The sequence below is a fragment of the Castor canadensis genome, chromosome 15, assembly GCF_047511655.1.
Source record: "Castor canadensis chromosome 15, mCasCan1.hap1v2, whole genome shotgun sequence".
In the NCBI taxonomy this organism is placed as follows: Eukaryota; Metazoa; Chordata; class Mammalia; order Rodentia; family Castoridae; genus Castor; species Castor canadensis.
The window spans coordinates 19,328,323-19,351,803 of NC_133400.1; the positions used below are offsets into that span (position 1 = coordinate 19,328,323).

The following is a 23,481-nucleotide window of genomic DNA, read 5'->3' on the forward strand; positions in this document are numbered from 1 at the left end:
TGTACCTCTTTAGGTACATAGGGAAGGCTGGAAGAGGACCAAGGTGAACCTGAGAGGAAGGGGCTAAGGGCCAGTGTTTTGTGGAATAGTGCGATCATGCATTGGGCCTCATCCATCCACATTTTCATATGGCCATTTATTGAGTACGTCTAACAAGAGAGGGGTCAGGGTGATGTGGCAATGAACATCATGCAGTGAATTATTTATAAGTATAGGCTGAGTGCAGGGATGTATGACTACCAGACAGTGGGAGTCAACCTCAGCTACTACCTGGGTATGTGGGCACCTCAGGCTGATGCCATCTGAACTCAAGCCCACTCCTCCCTGGACACAGTGTGCTACAGCCCTTAATGATTCTTCTTAGGCCTTGTAAGCACCGCGATCTTCCGGGGCAGGGTCTTGGTCGAACTGCAGCCTGTCGGCCTTCAGAGCCTGGCCCAGTGCAGGCTGGATGTCCAGCTTCAAGTAATACTGATCGTGATAGAGCCAAGGCCAGGGGGGCAGGTAATCACTGTTGGGGTTCCTGTGGACACAACATCCCAGTAGGGTTAGTTGGGGACATTCTGATACCAAGTTTCAGATCTTGGTCAGGCCAAGCAACCAGCAGGCTAGGGGTGTGTACAGACTGAAAGTCACATCCTATCCAGACAAAAGAAAGTAAGGACCCAGTGTTTGAACCACGTAGGAAACAGCCAATTGGCATATTTGTCCCTTCTTCTCTGACGTAGGCTCTGATACTGACAAACTACACTGGACCAACTCTCATGTCTCTTGGACAAGGGCCAAATGACTGGCACTCACATCGTCACCTCCTCCTAGAGGTTGGGGAGAGAACAATCCTATGATTAAGGACGCGTGCATGGTAATGAGGCCACCCCAGATGAGGGGAGTTCTGGATGAGCCCAATGCAGGGATTGGGTGTGTTGGGGTGCTCTCACCCATTCCGAGCAAAGTTGGCCCAGAACTTCATCATCCTTCTGCTTAGCAGATCCTCCTCCTCAGTGAAGTCAGCTGCATAGAGGAGGACAAGGTCAAGAACTGGCCACCATATCAGTGCAGCCCATCAGGCTCCACCCTCAACACCCTCCATAACCTGACCCTGGACCCCAGGCAAAGTCCCATTCCATCCCCTAACACCCAGGGCGAGGACCTCCTTTGCCCAACCTTCGCTTATTCATTCCAAACTTGAGCTGCATCTGTCCTGAGCTCATTCCTGACCTAGAAGCCCCTTCTTTACTCTAACTCTGGGATATCCTTTAGGAACAATCATGCCTTTGAAACGCCCCCTCACCTCCACCCCAGCACCCATACCTGACACTATGGTAGGTGCAGACAGTGGAAGGAAAACAATCTAGAGTTTATGAGAGCTTGGATTGTAACCCAAATAGTATTTTGGAGCTATAAGTTGGGGCACCCTGATTCTGTCTCTCTCTGAGTCTCAGTTTTCCACTTGTGGACAGCAGGTACAATCACCCATCAGGTCCCAAGCAGGGTCCATCCCAATTCCTGGAAATGAGGAAAACTCACTATTGCTGTTCAAGTAGTATCTGAAGACAAAAGAAACCTCATCGCCATGGTCAGCCTTCACGTGGGGTGGCCTGATGTCTTTGAAAATGCTGGACTGATGCTGGAACTCATAGAAGTAGACAGGGGCAAGGGAACCTAGATGTGTGGACAGGTGGGAGGGTAGCGGTCTGTCACCTTGAACTGTCCTTCCTCATCATTACTGAAGTGTGAGCTAGGACCACAGTTGTTTGGAATCTGGATGAAGAGGATAGGAGCGGAGCTCCAGGCTGGAGCAGGCCCAGTGGGAAGGCCTTGGTTCAGTCATGGCCATGGGCTTCCAAGATGTGTGGCCTTGCAAAAGTCACTGATTGTTACTGACTCAGAATGCCTTCTGTAAAATAGGGTGACATCTCTCTCACATTAGCTATGGGAATGTGCTGATATGTGGAACATCAAATCGTGGCACTCAGAGCTGATAAGGATGTGGTTGGGGACCAGGACATCACAGAGCTCACCTGGGACCACAGGTCTGGTCTCCCCAATGGCAGTCAAGCCTCGGTCACATATGTACTCATGTTGAAAATGTGCTACTTGGAGCGCAGGTATCATAAACATGAAGTCTGCCATCAACTCATGGAAATTGGCTTGGAGGATCTGTGGGTCCTCAGTGTCCCCCATGTATTCTTCCATCAAGAGACCACCACAACCAGCAGGCAAGCCCTAGCCCAGGGGAATCAGGGAGAGTAATCATAGGCAGGATCCAGAACACGGAGTAAGGCACTTCAGGGTGGGAAGATGAGACCTGCCCTTGGGCAAGGTCCAAGCTGTGAGGTGACTCCAGCACAAACACTCAGATCCTTCACCTTTTCTTGTGGTACTAGGGTTCCTCAGGCCCCATGCTCACTGGTCATGGGGTCTAACCACTTGAGCCCCAGCATTAGTCCAAGCCCACCCTTTATTCCTTGAGTTTACTGCACCAGCAAGATATCTTGAGATATCTCTCCAATGGCAACCAACCCTGGATCCTCACTCACCATGTTTGCTGTCATGCTCTCTATAAAAGCTGGAAAATTTCCTCTGTTTATTTCTTTTATGGTTTCAGAGTATCCCATATACTGGGTGGTGGAAGGAGACTTTAAGTAATGCCATGAAGGCACATACCTCCAGGCCTTCCTCCCCACTACATGATATTTCTAGGGTTCCAAGAAGTTGGAACTGAGACTTACTAGGGGGAGGCCAAAGCCATACTCATCAGTGTTGACACCAATGATGCTGGGGACAGGATGAAAATCCGCAGAGACCAACAGCTCCCGGGGGTGCCAGGGTAGGAAGGCCCCATCTACCACTCCAGGTATGGTCGTGAAAGGCTGAAGGGGCATTCAAGGTCAGGGATCCAGGTCAGGCATAAGACATTTTCCCAGGCCCTTGAGTTAATTTTACCCATTCTAAATTCACCCCAGGATGCTCACACCCATCCAAAGAGATCTTATACGTAGTTTAGTCTCTCTTGGTCTCCATTTGGCATTCATGGCTTAAGGGAACCATGTCATGGAGGAGAGGTCATTATTTCAGTGTAGTAAGGACTGACTCCTCAAACCCTATATATTGTCCCTTTCCCCATACCCACACTATCAGCCTGACCTTGTTAATAGCCAGAATCTCCTCTTCACTCTTGCCTCTCAAGCAGTGTACCAGGGCCTCTGAGTTTACCTGCCACAGGCAGACAGGTTGGCACCACCTGTAAGGAAACAACAAGGGCTGACTCATCCTTTCACACAGGAGAAAGTTCTTCCCAGACTCCACCATGTTCCATTCATCAAATATCTCCAGGGTACAGTGTATAGCTTGCTGCACATGTGAAATTGTTTCCACATCCCTGATGGTTAGAGATCAGGGCTACATAGGACACCCTAACTACTTATAAGTTTTTACTCATGAAAGGAGTCCCAAGGTGGCAACTTTCCTGACAACAAAACACACTGAGCCTCTATGAAGCAGGGGGTGTGCATTATAACCTTTGAGTCTTTCATCAATTCACAGGACAGAGACGTTTTCCTAAAAACCTCCATGGACACAGAGACTCTGAGGGTGAGGCAGGTGTAAGCTGGGGTAGTTGAGGTCATTCAATATGTAGACCACCTCAGAGGATCTGGAGATGAGGTCTGGCAGCAGAGCCAACCCACTCTCCATGATGGCACCTTGGAAGAGTCCTTTTGACATGGGGTGCACTACATGTTAGCACACATTAGTGCCACCTGCAGACGCGCCAAAAATGGTGACTCAGGCAGGGTAACCCCCAAAATGGGCGATATTCTTCTGGACCCAACGAAGGGCGGCCACCTGGTCTTGGTAGCCCCAGTTGCCAGAAGCGTGCTGGTCTCCACTGCTGAGAAGTGCTGAGAAGGGTCACAAGCCTGTCCTGGGCCGACACTTCTCCTGTCTAACCCTAGGCTCACCTGAAGAAGCCCAGGACACACAGGCAGTACTGGATAGCGACCACCACCACATTCTCAGTGCCTGCCAGTATGGAAGCATCATATGAGGAAGCCATGCCTGCAGCCAGTGCATGTCCGTGGATCCACACCACCACCTGAGGAAATCAAGACAGAGATCACACGTTCTGACCCAGCCCACACCCTCTCTGGGCCCCTCCCTATACTGCTCACTTCGGCCTGTGCACCTGCCCCTGTAGAAAGAACTGTCTGAGTTTTCCTTGACCTGGACCATGCATTAGGGATACAAGGACACTAGTATAAATTTTGGGGCCACCTCTTGAACCCAATCCTGAAATAATGGCTCCTAGACTGCAAAGCGGTTCCATTATTCTCTACACATGTGAAGAGAAAAGAAAAGGGGTGTTTCTCCAAGTGGCTCACTTAACGTTAATGGAAAGGTCACCTAACCTCATTGGCACAGTAGATGATGAATGGCTGGGGACTTGGGTGATGTCAAAGATGAGCACTTGGGCACCTGCATGGGTCTTCTGGGCCCAAGTTCTTAGAGTGAGCCCTCAGTTCATCAAAAGGCTAAGGCCTCTTCCCTTTCTGTGTGAGAAGACTTTGTGGACATGGCAGTGAGAGACTTCTCCTCAGGTTCACATTACATTGGGAGCCAGGTGATCTTGGCTCATTCCTTCTCCTTGTACATAAATGTCCTCTGTCCCTAGGTGACCATGGCATATCACTCACAGGCAGGTTGGAGCCCTCATGGGCATAGGCAGGTGAGTAGATGCTGAGATACAGGCAGTCCTCAGACATGGAAACAGGAGGCAGGGTCGGATTCAGCTGTTTCAGAGTGTCCGTATTCATTATATCAGAAGTTTGGAGACACCTGGTGAAAATGGCAATCAGTTTTTCCAGGTACTGTACAGGGATCAACCTTAGACCCAGGAGTTAGATTTGCTCCCCTCCACCCTTAACTCTGCTCTCCTTATTCTCTGAGGCACACGTGAGGAAGTCTGTCCCCAGCAAGGTACAAACCACAGGCTCTCGAGGAACAATAATGGAGCAAGACTCAAGGGAGGCCTCAAGGTTGTTGAAGGCCTTGGATCTCACATCTACTGAGGATGGGAAATCATGACTCCTAGCAGTCTCTACCAGATCCATTGACCACAAATGTTCACATTCATTCCTTTTACTTGGAACATGGGAGCAGCCTCAAGAAGACCCATCACACCACTCACAAGTACTGCATGAATGACTGGGGACCTCTTTCCCATAGGGAAGTAGGACATGCATAATATCCCAAGTCTAGACTAACAGGAACATCAACCCTCCCACAGAGTCTCCAGCTGGAAGCAAATAAACGAGATCCTCTTCTAGTGGCTCCTGGCTCTGCAGGTTGGCACAATTCCTGCGGAGAGTGGATTTCCAAGGAAGCATCACTGCTGCCCTGCTTAGGATCCTGCAGTATCTGCTGCTGGAGCCAGGAGCTCTCACAAATCATGGAGCCAACCCGGACATCACCCATAGACACCTCCCCTGGTGCAGAGAACACCGGGAACACCCAAGTGTGTCTCTGCTCTTACCACAGCACCCGGAGCTCACATGTCCAGGTACCAAGCCCTGAGTTTGAGCCTGGCAGGGTTGTTCCACTCTCTCAACCTTAGCACATTCACTGAAAAAATGCTTGTGAAATCCTCTCAAGGCAGAGGAAAAACATCTGTGAGTTCCGATGGAAGAATCGGTAGGCCCGACACAATGTTCAGGGGGCCCTACCCAAAGGCCTGAAGTTCCCTGGGCCCTGGGAGAGCTTACATGGCTGGGTGGGAGGTCCCCTCCCTCACACCACTCCAAGGTGCAGCAGGCTTAGGGGGTGCAAACTGCAGCGGTCCTTCAGGTGGCTTGGCAAAGGGAATTCCCAGGAAGGTGTGGACCCCCACATCAGTGCCCTTCACGTGGACGAGGCTGCCCCGCACCTGCCCTGTGAGAGTGGTCCTGATGGGTCCGACTGAGTTCTTGCCTGTGAGTGGAGAGAAGCACATGAGAGTTGGTTCTGCCCAATGAGATGTCATGCACGCTGTGAGTGTTGCCACCTCCTTGCTACTCCCAGGTCTGCCCTTGTCAAGACACTGGTCCGCAAACATTGGCTTCACATGGTTTCTCCTTTTAACTCTGACACTCCCACACCACTGGCCCTATCCTTGTCTTTGTCCGACAAATAATAAAATTTGTTTCCTTTTCCTCAAACCCAGCTCCCGTGATTTGTAAATTGTAAATTGCCATTGAAGCCATGGGACCAGTCCCGTCCGTCTTGAAGCCCTCGGCTCTCAATCTCGGGCTGTGCCTCTGCACAGCATGGCAGATCTGACCCTGGACCCTGTCATCCCCTGCAGAAGTCTCACCTTGGACATGGAGGAGGAGAAGCAGAAGCCCACATGCTACGGTTCTCAGCCAGATAGGAAGTTGTCCAAGGTGCATGCTTGATCACCACACTGTGTCTGCAGTTGACAGGCAACTGGTGATCAGAGCCTCACCCTGATGGGAGTTTGGACAAGGAAGGGGTAGGAACAGTGCCAGGTGGGTGCTGCATGACAGTAGCACTGAACACGCATCAGTCCCAGGAAATGAGTGGCCAGCAAGTAGTGTATGGCTGCCACCCCTCTTCCCATGCCTCCTTCAGCTCCTCCAAAATGTGCCTTTTGCTGACCTCAGAGATACTCCTTCACAGAGCTAGACACTGCATGATCATTGTCTCTGCAGTCTGAATCCTAGTGACTGGACTATAGGGGGTGAAAAAAGGGAGCAGAAGGCTGTAATTTGAGAAGCCAGGAGGGCATCTCTGAGGAGGTGCTTACTTAGGATCACACAGGTGGACAATTGTTCCCACCTTTGAGGAGGTGAAGTGAACTGCTTGAGCAAGTACCTTTTAACTAAGTGACTGCATCCTTCATCTGCAGAAGTCCTCCAGACCATCAGCATGCATTGCACTCATCCTCTTCAACAGTTCCTTATCTCTTAGAGTCCACAATCTGAAGGCCCTTCCCAACTCAGCCTTGGCCCTCCTTTTGTAATATACTTGAGACTGTGGTACTTCGGCAGGTTCCCATCACCCCTGACCCAATCCAGTGCACAGCTAAATATCCACAGGAACATCATGAAATGGGAGCCTGTTGGTTCTGGCACCAGGAACTAAGTAGAGCTTTGGTGAGTCAGGGGTGTCAGGGCCTCTCCTGGAGATTCTGAGCATCCTCAGGGTTGTGTGAATGTACTGCTGCCATCCTGGGTCTGTGATCATCCACCCAGCCTGACTTCCAAGAAGAAACATTGTTAAAGTCAATCTCAGACAGCCTATAACCAACAACTGCCTGCTCCATGGAAACCAACAACTACCTCGGCGTTCCTGCCCCCATAGGCACTCAGAGCCCACCCGCCACAGTTTTTGTCCTTCTCAGAGCCATGGTGGCAGCAACAGCATTTCCCCAGGACTGAGGGGCCAGGAGCCTGGATCACTGCTTCTCCTTGACCTGCCCATTTGTCAAGGCCTTCTGTCCATTCAAGGTCTCCCATCCAATATTGCAGTCCCTGTGTGGGCAGAGCTCTCCCTGCCCTTAATATTCCTCACCTAATTACAGCTGGGCTGTGGGGGCTGAAAGAGGCCCACTCCTCCCATACTGGGTCATCTCATAGCTCCTTCGTGTTAACTGGACAGCAACAGGTTTCTCCCTCATTCCTAATTTTGTGACTGCTGTCCATCTCATAGGCAGGGTGCTCTCGTGCTCGGCCACTTCCACTCCACCAACTCATTGACCTTGACCATGGTCAAGATCATGATAAAAACATGCAGTGAATAAGTCTCAGAGTATATCAGCACAGAGGGAAAGAGAGTAAGTGACAGAGAGAGACAGCTAGAGAGAGAGAGAGAGAGCGCACTATGGGGAAGGGGGTTGGAGGCTGAGGATCAAAGTCTAGATTTCTGTTACAGTGACACCCCCATTCGATCAAATCAATTTTAAGACCCATAAGAACAAATAGTCAGGAGCACATTGAACAACTGACATCGACTTGGCATCTGCACAATTTAGGCAGACCTGACCCTGGTTGCCATCTCCTCCAAATGAACCTCACCTTGGCCCTGCAAAAGGAGCAGGAACCCACTGGACACAGTCCCCTGCTGCCCTGCGTGTAGGTGGATTGGCATTATCCTCTCTCAGGCCTAGGTCAGCTCTGCAGAGCAGGCCCAGCCTCAATGACAGCAAAGGATATCTGGCTGGACTTTGCACCATGCAGCAGGAGTTGGGGTTCTGTCTTGGACCTGGGAAAGCAGAGCTACAGGAAAGTGGCACTGAGTAAGCAGATTACTAGGGTGGGCCTGTGTCTAAATTTGGGTCATGGCTGCCTCCCCTCTTCCTGTATTCCCTTTAGCCTCTTCTAAAGGTTTCGAGTAGCTTCTGCAGCACCTCCAAAATACAGGACGCCCTGCTTCAATCCTGCAGTACCAAGTTCACTGTCGTTGCAATCACAGGCCCGATGAAGACAATTGAGGGCAGAGAAATAAGAACAGGGAATGTCTGAGACCTTTGACAGGGCAAAAGCAACCAATGAGTAGAGGCAGGGAGCTGTGACTGTTCCCTAAACCTGCAATTCCTCCTTGCTCTCAAGATCTCATGTTCTACCTGGATCCCTTCAAGGGCTCTCGATCTTTAGGGTCATGGTCTCTGGGTCTGCACGGACCCCTCGCTATTTGGCAAGGGCTGTTCTGTGGACACACACTGTGACTAGCACTTCTTAAGGACCTATCCAACTACTCTCCCCACACTATCCTGTGGCTACCCTAGAGGCTAGATTCCACAAGAAAAAATTCACCATCTTTTACCCATTTCTCAACATTTAAGGGGAACTTTCTGATCACAGAGCTGTGATTAGACTGGGGTCTATGGACCTGTGCTAAGGCAGGGGAGTTAGGAGTGTCTAAAACACCTAGAATCCTGCCTGGATACAGCAAAAACAACTGGAGTCAGGAGCTCCCACATAGCCTTACTTCCCAGAGGAAGTGGTACGTGATTTGACCTCAGACAGCCTTTAGTCCTTCTGAGAACAGCCCTTTGTTTTTTCATTCCACTACCCAATAGTCCTGGGAACACAGAGACTGCCACCACAAGAATTCCTTCTTGACACCTTTCTGGGAGAGATATTTCCCCTGACACAGCATGACCAGGGCTTCCCTTGACCTCTACCCAATCATCAAGGCATGCTGTAAATTCAGTGAATGAACAAAACGGGTTTTGACCTGGGAAGACTGGTGGCCTCAGAGGATGAGTTAGCTAGAGCTAGAGCATGGTGGAATCCTAAGGTGTATAGAAAGCTTCTTAAAGACCCATACAAAATGATTTGTTTGAGCAAAGAAACAGATTGAGCACAATTTGGTACCTTTGTAAAATGACATAAACTGCAAGGGAAGACATACTAGAGTGGTAAAACAGTGTAGGGAAAACAATAATGCCATAATGAAAATTAACCACTGGTGGACCATGCAGAGTAGGAGATGATCAGGGGGTCAAAAACATGCCAGGAGAGCTCTGCAACACATGAGAACAGCCTGGATGGAGAGACCTCAGGGAACCAGGTGGTAGAAATCTTGTAGAGTCTTTCTGACCCTCAATCCAAACTTCCCACAGACAATCTTCATTGATGTTTTCTGATCTTGTCTCTGTGGGTTTCACAGTGTGTGCAGAACCACTTAGAATACTAGCAAATGTCAGGCCACCAAGAAATGCCCCTGCCTCTTCAGGTACCATCTGAGATGTCAAAGGTTCAAGAGTCAATGGACATGTCCACTCCTGCACCTTGAAAACCAGGGACAAGTCACAGTTTTTAGAAGAAATAGATGAATGAATGGGTTGTTTCCAATGCCAAACTAAATGTCATTCAACCTACAGGAACCATAGGTGTAGACATTTTCAGTAGTTAGGATCCTGGGGGTTGATATTGGGGAACCCTATGTTCATATGTTGCAACCCAATCCGTGATGTGACGAAATTGAGAAGAGAGGTCCTTAAAGGTGAAATATCATGAGAGCATCATGTGTCACCCTGAAGTAAGGACACAAGGAACCGTCTTTCCATCTTTGATGCAGGGAGAAAGCCCTCATCTGACAACAAATCTACGTGCACCTTGACCTCAAAACCTGAACACTTTTGTATTGCTTTTAAAGAACCCAGCTTATGATTTTTTTGTGTTTTTTTATTTAAAAGGAGGAGGGTTATTGCACTGTTTCTCTCAGATAACTGAATCTCCTGGGCTCATGCAACCTTCCTTTCTCAGTTTCCCCAGTAGCTTGGGTCACAGACACACACCACAATTCCAGGTTACAGCTTTTGATAATTCTGTTATAGCACCTGAACTCACTAAGACCACAGGGTTTTTGTAACTGGGGTTTCTATTGGTCCCTTACAGAATCAAGAGAACATGGGACTTTTCTAGAGGTGTACATGGATTTTTGACCCCCTGATGTAGGTAACATTACTCAAAGCATCTTCTTTATTTGAATGGATTGGGGATTTGGAGGATAGGGAGAGGGAGAGAAGGTGGGAAGAGGACAGAGGTGAGCCTGAGAGGAAGGAGCCAGGGTCAGCGTTGGGTGGAAGAGTGTGACCATGCACTGGGCCTCATCCATCCACATTTTCACATGGGCATTTATTGAATGTGTCTAACAAGAGAGGGCTCAGGCCAACTTGGCAATGAACATCATAGTAAGTGATTTATAAGTATAGGCTGAATGCATGGCTGTGTGAGTATGGGAATGTTGTAGTCAACCTCAGGCTGATGCCATCTAAACTCAAGCCCACTCCCTTCCTGCACACCATTTTCTACAGTTCTGAGTGACTCATTTTAGCCCTATAAGTTCCGTGATCTTCTGAGGCAGGGTCTTGGTCCAGAACTGCAGCTTGTCAGCCTTCAGGACCTGGGCCACAGCAGGCTGGATGTCCAATTGCAAGTACTGCTTATCCTGGTCAAGCAAAGGCCAGTAAGGCAGATCCTCTCTGCTGGCATTCTGAGGATCTGTCATCCTTTAGGGTGGGTGGGGTTCATTCTGATACCAAGCCAAGTCATCAGCCCCCAGATCTTGGTCTGGTAAAGCAACCAAGCAGGTCAGGGGTAGAGTGTGAAGGTTACATCATATCCTGATGTAGTAATGGAATAACCTCCCATGAGCATTTGCTCCTCATGGGGCAGGGCCAGTTGGCCTATTTTTCCCCAACTTTTCTGAGGAAGTCTGTGATAGTGCCATAGTACTATGCACCAACTCTAAAGTCACTTTGACAAGGGACAAATGACAGGCACTCACAAGGTGTCCTCTGAGTGGGTTAGAGAGGGTTCAATTTCATGAATAAAGACCCATGCATGGGAATGAGGCCACCCCATATAGGGATAGTTCTCGATGAGCACAATGCAGGGAAACTGGGGTGTGTGGAGGTGCTCTCACCCATTCCAAGCAAAGTTGGCCCAGTACTTCATCATCCTTCTGCTTAGCAGATCCTCCTCCTCAGTGAAGTCAGCTTCATAGAGGTGCGGTCACCAAATCATGCCACCCAGTCATGCTCCACTCTCAACACTCTGTATAACCTGGCTCTGGGCACCAGGCCACGTCTCGTTCCCGCCCCTAACACCCTTCCCCAACCTTCCCTTATTCATCCTGACCTTGAGCTGCATCTGTCCTGAGCTCATTCCTTACCCAGCTGTCCCTTCCTTCCTCTCACCCTGGGAAGTCATTCAGGAGCAATCATGCCTTTGAACCACTCCCCCCTCTACACCTATACCTGACAGTATGGCAGGTGCAGGAAGTGGAAGGAGCACAGGCTAGAGATTGAGGGAGCTTGGGTGCTAACCCCAGTGTTGCCTTTGACCTATAAGAAGGTGCACTCCTGATTCTGTCTCTTTTTGAACCTCAGTTTTCCTCCACAGGACAATGAGGACAGTCATACTTCAGGGACCTAAGCAGGGTCCATCCTAATTCCTGGAAATGAAGAAAACTCACCATTGCTGTCCAAGAAGCATCCAAAGACAAAAGACACCTAACGCCATGGTCAGCCTTCATGTGGGGTGGCTTGATGTCCTTGAAAAGGCTTGACCAATGCTGAAACTCATAGAAGTAGACAGGGGCATGGGAACCTAGAGGTGTGGACAGGTTGGGGTGTGGTATCAGTCACCTGGAGCTGACCTTCCTCACCATTATTATTATTGAAGTGTTAGCTAGGTCCATGGCTGTCTGGAATCTGGATGATGAGGTGGGAGCCCAGGCTTTAGCAGGCCCAGTGGGAAGGGCCTTGGTTCAGTTATTGCCTTGGGCTTCCTAGCTGTGTGGCCTTGGAAAAGTCACTGACTGTTACTGACTCAGTTTGTCTTCCCTAAAATGCAGTGACATCTGTCTCTCACATTAGACATGAGAATGTGTGGGCCATTGAGTGCTTGGCACTCAGAGCTGATAAAGACATGGATGGGGACCAGGACGCCACAGCGCTCACCTGGGTCCCACAGCTCTGAGCTCCTTATGGCAATCAGGCTTCAGTCACAGATGTACTCATGCTGAAAATGTGCACTTGGAGCACAGGCATCACAAATACAAAGTCCTCCATGATCTCGTGGAACTGGTCTCAGAGGGTCTGAGGGTCCTCAGTGTCCCCCATGTATTCTTTCATCAAAAGTTCACCACACTCAGAGGGAACCCCTAGCCCAGGGGAATCAGGGAGAGTCATAATAGGCAGAATCCAGGCATGGTAGCTGCAGCTTCAGGGTGGAGAGGTGGGGTCTAGGATGGGATCGAGTATACTGGGCAAAGGACAAGATGTGGGGTGGCCTTAACTCAAATACACACATACCACACCCTTTACTCCCATTCTTTTGTGGCACTGGGGTTTGACCTCAGGACCTCATACTTGCTCGGCAGTCACTTCAGCATTTGAGCCTCTTCCCCAACCCCATCCCACCCTTTATTCATGGAGGTTACTGCATGAGCAAGATATCTTGGGATATCTGTGCAATGCAAACCAGTCCTGGAATCCTCAGTCACCATGTGGCTGTCATATTCTGTATAATAGCCGGCAATGTTTCTCTGCTCATTTCCAGTATGGTTTGATTTTACCCCATGATCTGGATGGTGGAAGGAACGTCTTAGTTTGGGGTGGCATGGATCAAAAGTCATGAAGTCACATACCACTAGGCCCTCCACCCACTAACTACATGAGCTCTCTATGGTCCCAAGAAGCTGGGACTTAGACTTACCATGGGGAGGACAAAGCCATACTCATCATTGTGGACACCAATGATGCTGGGGACAGGTTGAAAATCAGCAGAGGCCAACAGGGGTGCCTCTGGGGGTGCCTGGGTAGGAAGACTCAGTCTACAACACCAGGTATGTCTTGAAGGGCTGAGGTGGCATTCAAGGTCAAGAATCAAGGCCAGGTGCAGGACATTTTCTGATGTCCTTGAGTCATTCCACCCATTCCACATTCTTCTCAGGGTGCTCACACCCCTCCTAATAGATCCTATACCTGGTTTAGTGTTTCTAGGTCCTATTTTACATTGATGTTTCAAGGACACGTAGTCATGGAGAAGAAGTAATTGGTTGAGAGTAGTAGGGACTGGCTCCAACACCCTATTTATATCCCTCTTCTCCCACACTCACTTCATTCAAGCTTACCTTGTTAGCCAAAATCTTCTCATCACTCTTGCCTTTAGACAGTCCACCAGGGCCTCTAAATCCACCTGGTCACAGGAAGACAGGTTGGCCACCATCTGTAAAGAAAATAATCAAGGTCTGCCTCATCTGTTCAGAGAGAAAAGACTTTTCCCAGACCCTAACTCAGTGCATGTGTCCCCACATCTCATATGGGACAGTTTTGGATTGATGCAGGTTGATATTGCTCCAACTTCTCTGACATTCAGAAACTCCAGTAGGAGGGACCACCCCAAATTTCACAAGGTTCTGCCCATAATGGGTTGTCCAGGGTGGTAGCTTTCTTGGCCATGGAGCACACTCAGTCTTTGTGAGGCAGAAGGGTATATATGGTGACCCTTGAGACATTTAGCAATTCCCAGGATGAAGATATTTTCCAAGGCACTCGATGGAGCCAGTGACTCTGAGGGTAAGGGTGAGGCAGAGGGTCTGGGTTGGGCTGAGGAGGGCACAGACTGAGTAGGACACCTCAAAGGTGTTGGAGATGAGGATTGGCGGCAGAGCCACCACTTTCCATGATGGCACCATGGAAGAGTCCTTGGTACAAGGGGAACACTACTTGTGAGGACACACTAGTGCCACCTGCAGACTCACCAAAAAAGGTAATGTGGTTAGGGTTGCCACTGAAACAGCGAAGTTTCTCCTTGACCAGCACAGGGTGGCCACTTGCGCAAGGTAGCCCAGGTTGCCGGTGACGTGCTGGTCTCCAGAGCTGAGAAGTGGTGAGACTAGGGTCAATGGACTGTCTGGTCCTACTCAGTTCTTTTGTCCAGTGCAGTCCCATGCTCACCTGAAGAAGCCCAGAACACCAAGGCCATACTGGATAGGGATCACCACTGCATTCTCAGTGGCTGCGAATATGGAACCATCATGTATGGAACCCGGGCTTGCAACCAGTGTACCTGCATGGATCCACACAACCACTTGGGTCTATCAAGATAGCCATCAGTGGCTCTGTCCCACCCAAACCCATCTGAACTGCTCCCTACCATATTCTCTCAGGCTCTCTGCACCTGTCCCATAAAAAGAAACTCTCTGTCTTCCCTGTTCAGGACCATGAGTGAGGAACTCAAGATCAATCGTGTAACTTTTGGGTACCCCATGAGCTTATATCTGGATTAGTGACTCCAAGGCTGTTATAATGGTTCCACATTGGTGCCCATCAAGTGGACGAGGCTGCCCCACACCTGCTCTGTGTGAGTGGTCCTGAAGGGGCTGGCTGAGTTTTGGCTTGTGGGTGGAGAGAAGCACATGAGAGTTGGGTCTGCCCAGTCAGCAGTTGGGCATACTGTAGGTGTTGCTGCCTCTTTACCTTTGTCACCTCAGCGTTTCAAAAGAACTAGTGCTGCCAGCACTGACTTCACATATTACATGCCTGTCACACTGTCCTCAAATCGCCACCTCTATTCTCTTGGCTTTGCCCAACCCATGGTATGAGGCTCAGTGAGGGACCTTGGGGCTTGGACCCTCATTCGGCACTCAGCTGTCAGCAGTGGGTCCCATGTGCTGAGATAGGAAGCATCCATCCACCAACCCTGCCAGTTATGCAGCACACTAAGAGGACTTCAGGAACTGGAATGAACATTTAGAGCCTGCACAGATGTCACACTGGAGGTTGCAAGAAACGCCAAGAAGAAAGATCCTCCATGCAAGGAGTGAAAGGAGAGGAGCAAGGAGAGAGCCATGTATCTGTTACCAGATCTTGAAACGGCAGTCCTGCCTGGAGTTGGCATTAGGAATCAAAAGTCACCTATAGGCAGTCCTGGTAACTGCTGAAAGTGGAATGGGTACATTGGGGTTTTTCTACCTTAAACTGGGACACTCCTGGATACTATGTACCCATCAGGCAGCATGGATCCTCTGCTTCTGGGTGCAAATAGGACCACAGTTCCCTGCTGTTTTGTCATCTGCTCCATCTCCCATGTCCATGGTGCTTTCCTTCTCCCAGTATCACTTTCTCCCTCTGCAGAAATTGGTAGGTCTTGTTTCCATTTGAGAAGTAAAAAACCCAAACACTCTGGAGAGACTAGTGTTCCCCAGCCTGATGAGATCCTTGTGTATTATCAAGTTTATGCCACCTGGGGGACTGAGACCGAAGTGGCAGTCACCCACAGGAACCACAGATGGCAATTTACCAACCCCTTTCCAGGTACAAAGGTGCATCCCTCATCCTTGGTTATCATGCTGTCTCCCCAAGATGCCTTATAGAAGGGGACCTCTGTCCTGTAGCTCGCCATGGGCACAAGCCACTGATTTCTGATACTTGTTACAGACAAGGACAAGCTTACAGACATGTTCCTGTTAGAGAGAAGTCCTCTGTGGAGCCAGGGGCTTGTGTGTCCCCAAGGGCTACAGTGCTAACCTTGCTGAGGACCCTTTCATGTCAGGTGCCTTTCTGGCCTAAAGAGTGACACATTCACAATCAACTGGAAGCATGAAAGTTGTTATTATTATTAATATAATAATTATTATTACCCATGCCACAGTCATAGTCACACCCAGAGGAGGGAAATGTCCCAAATCCTGCCAGTTTGCCAGAGGCTTCTGCCTTGCAGGTCCAGTGAACACGAGAGGCCCTCATTCTGGACTCACTATTTGGAGTCCTAAGGCATTTCTAAGCTTAGGGGTCCACCCTGGGAGCCTTTTTGGGGGTTTTGGGTGGCTCAATTTTCCCACGCTCTTCTGTCATCTCCATTGGCTCTTCCCTCTCTGGAACCTTCCCTCACAGGTCTCAGGGTTTGCTCTGAACAGTGTGACAATCTAAGCCCTAGCCCTGTTCCCCTTTTAGGAGTCTCCCTGGACCAGGAGGGGGAGTAGCAGGAGCACCCACATCACAGCATTCTGCCAGGCAGGATGTCTGCACAGAGGCATGGTTGGAAGAAACAGCTAGTCACTGCTGCCTTGAAGCACAGTGCAATTACTGACAGGCAGAAGCATAACAGAGATTCGACCAGGCAGGAGTTTGGACCCAGCATGAAGTAAGTGGGGTCACTCAGGGTGAGATCGCCCACCTTTTCTAGCTCAGCATTTGACCTCCTGCAAAGGTGCTGTGGCTCCACAGCTCATGAGATAGGAGGAGTCTGTCCTATTGGGGTCACTATGTTCACTGAGCAGGAGGTTATAATGGACAAGCCAGGACTTCTGCTCTGAAGAGAAGCAGGCTCAGGACCCTACAGATGGACAATGGGATTCACTTTCCAAGGGCCTCAGGCAGCCCCTTGAGCGATCTCAGGGAGCTGTGACCTGTACCTTCCATCCGGAAAATCCTCCTTGCCCTCAAGGATTCATAGTCTGCTTGGTCCCCCTTAAAGGTCCTTGTCCTTAGAGTCATGGTCTGAGGTTCTGCACAAACCCCTTCCTATTTGGAAATGACTGTTTCATTAAATTATAGTTTTGACAGGCACTTATTATGCACCCACACCTATACTCCCTTGTACTCATTTGGCCTATATGGCTGAAGGACAACAAGTCATGGAGAAGAGGACTGAAACAAATAGGATCGAGGTCAAGGCCATCTGGGCATAAATTGAGACATGATCTGAAAATGACCAAAACACAAGGGCTGGTGGTGTGGCTCAAGTGCTAAGATGCCTGCCTGGAAGGCATGAGGCCCTAATTTCGAGCCCTAGTACTGCAAAATAAAATAAATTAAATGAAATGTAAGATAAGTACTAAAAATCTAAGGAGATGCCAGGAATCCCCCTTGGGACAGTGTCCTGCTCATCACAGAACTGAAAGCCACACAGGGCATGTTCACAGCAGGAGCTCAGCAAGGCTCTCAGGATGCAGTGGAATATTATACAACAGTCCCCTGCACTCACAGGTCTTTTGCTTTTGACCAGAGCCCAGGCTTCATGTTATGCTTGTCTGTTATTTGCTGTCCATAGCAGGCAATGCCAGAATCTTCTCATTTGAACCCAAACGTCATGAGAACCCTGAGGGTGGGTTTAAGTGCAGTAGGTAAAAGAAGAGGAATTTTCTCTGGGACACTGGTCCCCTTCAGACCTCGGCCAAATTATCCAGGGAAACCACACAGGGAAGTCACAAGGTCCTTAGGACAAGGGATATTGTCTCTTAATGACACACAAAATACTTTAGAAGAGCAAAGAGGCAGACTGAGCACAATTTGGCAATTTGCATAATGGCATAAACTGTAAGAGAAGACATACACTGGAGGTCAAAAGACATTGTACGGACAACAATAATGTAAGAATGAAGATGAATCACACAGTGGACCAAGAGGGCAGGGGATGCTCAGGGGGTCAGAAAGTTGCCAGGGGAATTCTAACAGGCAGGAGGACACCTCCCTTAAAGGAGATTCTGAGATAAGAAGGGGACAGGAGTCTCTTCGGCTAGACATATCTGGACATTCTGACACCCAACGTCACTTACAGGACACACACGGAAATGTCACGATTTGTTGTGATTGTGAAAGTGTGGCCTCCCAGTGTGTGCAGAACCACTGAGAAGAAGAGCACACCCCAGGTGACCTAATGAAGAACCCTCCTGGCTCATCAGGACCCTCCCCATGTGGCCCAGTTTCAAAGGCCAATGACACGCTCAGTCCTGCGTCTCACAAAACAGCATGTATTTCTGTTGGGCATGAGGCAGCATCTCACGGTACTCATGTTACATCAGTCAGAATGGACTAAGACTCTGCGGCTTCTGGGGTCCAGGGTTTTCACTGGCTTCTTGGAGAATATCAGGACAGTTGCTGAGGGGTGGGCAAAGGTTCAGTCACCCAGGATTGGGAAAGTTCTCTGATGACCTTGGCAACAGTGGAGGTCTTGGTAATTCTGAGGTAGGCAGGTGAAGATGTGAGAGAGTGTTGGAGAAGGTGAGGAGCAGAAGGTGACCTAGCTCAGTGGAGTTTGGAGGAAGGTGGGTATTCATTGGGGCTTTGCCACTAGCAGCTTCCTGGGGGAATTTACTGAATGTTCACACCAAGAGAGAGCACAGCAGGGTTGGCAATGGACTTCATACAGGGATTTTTATGAGTGTTGGCTGAATGCATGGATGAGAGGGGATGAATGGCTACGTGAAAGTAGGCGTCAAACCCCGCTCCTTATGGAGCATCTGTGTACCACAGGCTGACCCCAACTGCACTCAAGGCACCCCACTCCTCAACACAGTCTGCTACAGCTCTTCTAGATTCTTCTCAGCCCCCATGACCTTCTGGATACTATGAGGCAAAATCTTGGTCCAGAACTCTTGCCTGGAGGTCTTCAGGCCCGGACCATGGCAGCTGAATGACCAGCTGCAGGCACTGCTCATCCTGGTCAAGCACTGGCCAGTAGGGAAGGTTCTCACTTTTATAGTTTTTGTGGACATGCCTTCCCAGCTTGGCATGTGGGATCACTCTGAGCCACAACTTCATCCCCTGATCTAGGTCAGATCATGAAACAAGTAGACCTGAGGCTCCTTCTCTGTAGACAGAGGAGGACAAGGTCAAGGTCCTAGCCAACCCATCTGTCTTACTTGTCCTTTTCCACCCTCACCATTCACTTGAAGCCTGACCTCCCATCCCAACTTGGTCCATTGTCCACCCACACCACCCAGCCCAAGCCCTCCCCTTACCCAACTTGCCCTTACTCATGGTTGGTCTTATAGACACTGAGTTGCCATTAATCAGTTTCCTCTTTTGTTAAATGGGTGCTGTCTGTCCCTTGGACTAGTCATAAGGATTTACTGACATGATCACTGTCAAGTGCCTGGCACTCAGGCTCTGAGAAAGGCAGGTATTGGTCTGGACAGAACAGAGCTCATCTGGGAGTACTGCTCTGAGCAGCTCCCAGGGCAGTCGTGCCTCATTACAGATGTACTCATACTGAAAGTGTGCTGTTTGCAATGCAGGAGTCATGATGGTGTTGTCCTTCATCATCTCTAAGAACTGGGGTCGGTTGGTCTGGGGATCCTCAGTGTCCCTCATGTACTCTTCCATCAGCAGGTCACCATACTCAGGAGACAGCATGTAGCCCATGGAGGGGTCAGGATAGGCGGGCTCCTGGCAGCAGCCTCAAGATTGGGACATGGGGCCTGGGATGAGATGAGGAATAGGGGAAAGGGCGAAGCTCTGGAGCTCACCGAGTAACCCAAGCTTAGCTCACCTCTGTTACCTCTGTTCCTGGGGTTCCCTGTATGGGCAGGATATCTGGCATGTCCTTTCCATTGTTGCTGTCCCTGAAGGTCTCTCACCATCTGTGCTGACCTTCTCTTCAGGACGCCCTGTAGCATCTCCCCATTTTCTTCTGAGAGTCACAAGTGGCTGTGCTCTGCATTGTAAGGGAGAGTTTGTATTGTATTTCAAATTGGCCAAGACCTTCAGGAGAGGCATCTCAGACACCTGGTGTGATGTGCTGGAAGAGTGGCTCAAGCAGTAAGAGAACTTGACTTGGAAGTGTGAGATCCTGAGTTCCAACCACAGAGCCACCAAAAACAAAACTAAAGAAAGCAAAACACCTTTTATGAATCCATTCTACCATGAAGTAGTGTGAGGAAGTGGAAAAGCATGGTACCAGAAAGGGGGTGAATCTGTGACCCTTTAGGTGGAAACCAAGGATAAGAACATGCATGTATTCTTAGCCAATGTCCTAGGCTCTGTGTGTAAGACCTGTGCCCTGATGGTGTCTGTCATAGAGCCAGGTGTGAGTGGGATAGAAATATGTTCTTTCTCTCTCTCTCTCTCTCTCTCTCTCTCTTTCTTTTCAGTGGTGGTAGTTCTGGGGTTTGAACTCAGCACTTCACACTTGCTACGCAGGTGTTCGACCATTTGAGCTCTAGTCCCAGCCCAAGGCAAAACACTATTTAAAAGGGGAGCTAATTAGTGATAGTTGGCAGAACTTCCTGCTGAAGGTCCTGGAGACTTCAGAAAGCTTGGTCACAACAGGCAAAGGAGGAAGGCCCAAGCGGGGACTGGGCAGACAAAGAATGGGGTCAGGAGATGGGCAGATCCCACAGTGGTTCCCACTGGCCTCACGCTAATGAGGGCTGCCAACTCTATCAGCTCCTCTCTTCCCAAGCACCTTTCTTCCATACTCTGTTTTGCATCTGCACAGTTCTGTACAAATCGGACCCTGGTTCCTGTCACCCTCACAGGAGCCTCACCCTGACCCCATAGAAGGAGAAGCAGATGACCACAGGCCACGGTGCTCAGTTGCACTGAGTGTCAGTTTAGTAGCATGATCCTCTCTCAGGTCTAGGTCAGGACTGCAGAGCAGGACCAGCCTCAATGACAGGCAGCTGAGAGAAGGCTGGAATTTGCACCCAGCAGGAAGGAGACAGTGCTCAATTTGGGGCCTCTTAAGGTAGGATTGCAGGAGAGTGGTATAGAGCAGGCAGAGGTCAAGAGGAGCAAGTGGATAGCATGGGAGCGTGGCTGCCTCCCCTCTTCCCATGCCCCTATAGCCTCTTCTAAGCTGCAGAGTGGCTTCTGCAGCACCTTCAAAATGCTAGGACCCTGTTTAAAACCGGTAGTCAATAAGTTCACTCTCCTTGCATTGCAGGACCAAAGAAAACATGGAGGACAAGAAGGGAAGAGCAGTCAGCTGTAATGAGACATCAGGAAGGCTTCCCTGATGAGGCACAGCACTCAGGATCCCAGGGATGGATGATGGCATGAATCTTTGAAAACTTTGAAAGGGCAAATGCAACCAGTTGAGCAGAGGCAGGGAGCCGTGACTCTCCCCTTCATCCTGAAATTGCTCCTTGCTCTCAACGAGTCATACATTATCCCTTCAAATGCTCTCCACTCTTTGATTCATGCTCTGAGGGTCTGCATGGATCCCTCCCTGCATGGACCCCTCATTGTCTGGGAATGGCTGTTCAATGGAAACACAAAAGGACCTATCCGCCTACTAACCCTACACCCACCTTGTGTCTCCCCTGCTTCTAGCTCCTACTGAGAACAAGTTCACTGTCACTTATCCAGCAATTAAGAGAGAACTTGCTGTTGCAGTGCTGTGATGAGATAGGGCTCTATGGACCTGGGCTAAGATTCAGGAGACAGGCTTATAACCACACTGGAGAACAATACATTCAGGTGTTGAAGATAGGTAGCAACAGGTTCTGTCATTCATGGCTGGTGTGGATGCAGAATGACCTAGTCATTTCAGAAGACAACCTGGCATTTTCTTTAAGTTAAATATGCATTTGTCATATGACTCAGCAATTCCATTCTCAGGTCTTTACCAAAAACATGAAAGTCATGTCTGAAAATGTACATAACAGCTTGATTAAAAATTACCTAGACCCATGCATGGTGACATTTGCCTCAAATCTCAGAACACGGGAGGGTCACACAGGAGGATGGGATTTTGTGGCCAGTCTTCACTATACAGAAAAAAATCTGTCTTAAAAAATTGAACTCATGACAAAACAAAACATCCCCAAGCAGAAGTTACTCAGATACAACAATCCCTGTGGTGTGTGCACACATGGAATGGTTCTCCTCAGTAAAAGGAAGGAAGTGTTCCTTGAAACTCAAAGACATTGTGCATGGTGACAGAGAAAGGCACAAATGATTCCTTTAATACAAAGTGACAGAAAGGTCTGTAACTTTTCCTAACTGCGTATAGTTTCCAAACTGTGTACAGTTTCAAAATTGCAATTGACAGAACGCAATTGGGTGTTTGCTAGGAAGCAGGGTCCAGGACATAGTAAATGTACAGGGGTGTGAGGATGAGCACTGGGGTGCAAGAAGTGTCCTGATACTGGATGTGGGGGTGACTCCATGCCCCATACATTTACATAAATTTACCAACTATGCAGGTATATGGGTGAATTTAATTACATGTAAATTCTTCCTCAATAAAGGTCTAATGAAATAACTGCTGAAATGCGAGAAGTTCCCCGGGAACCCCCTCTGGAAGCATGTTGTGCATCGGCAATCCTGCAGCCACACAGGGCCTTGTGTGCAGCAGGAGCTCAGTGATGTCTCAGGACACAGTGCAGGAGTCCTGTCACTCACACTTCTCTTGATTTTGTCCAGCTTCTTACTACAGTCTTCATTTATCCTTGTCTGCTACCTACCTGGTACACTAGGCAACATGGGAATCTTCATCTTTCATCCTAACAAGTCCTGAGGCCCTGAGTTGGGTTTCAATACAGTGGATGAAAGAAATGGGATGTGATCTGGCCCCAGAAGACTTGTTGGTTAGAGGTAGGACATGGTAGATCCTAAGGTCTATAGGAAGAGGGACACAGCCTCAATTACACAGAGGAAATTGCTTTGGGGAGGTCAAAGAAACAGTGTGAGTACAATTTGGCATCTTTGTATATAACATAAAATGCAAGACAAGATTTATAATGGAAGGGGTTCAAAAACAGTGTAGGAACAAAAATAATGGAAATATGAAAAATAATCAGCTGGAGAACCAAAGAGACTAGGGGATGCTCGGAGGGTCAGAAACTTGCAGGGGAGCTCTGAAAGGCATGAGAACACCTCCTGGGATGGACAGACCTCAGGGAACCAGGTGATAGAAATCACTTCTGCTGAACACGTTTAGCCTTTCTGACCCCTACCACATTCCATCCTCAAGGACACTTCCCACAGACAAATTCAAAGATGTGCAGTGATCACATGTTTGTGGCCTAACACTGTGTGCAGACCACAGAGAATAGGAGCAATCTTCAGGCTACTGAGAAACACACCCGCCTCTTCGCGGTACCCCTGAGATGGCAAATGTTCAAGGGGTTAAGGGACTTGCCCAGTCCTGCTCCTTGCAATCTAGGGGACAGTCACAGTTTTAGGAAAGAAATAGAAGAATGAGTGGGTTGTTTCAATGCCAATGTAAATGACATTCA

The 23,481-nt window shown here is 49.1% G+C and overlaps 1 pseudogene; it reads right to left on the minus strand.

The window, feature by feature from the left end:
• Positions 1–347: 347 nt before the first annotated feature.
• Positions 348–6,425, minus strand: LOC141417594 (pyrethroid hydrolase Ces2e-like; annotated as a pseudogene).
• Positions 6,426–23,481: the final 17,056 nt, after the last annotated feature.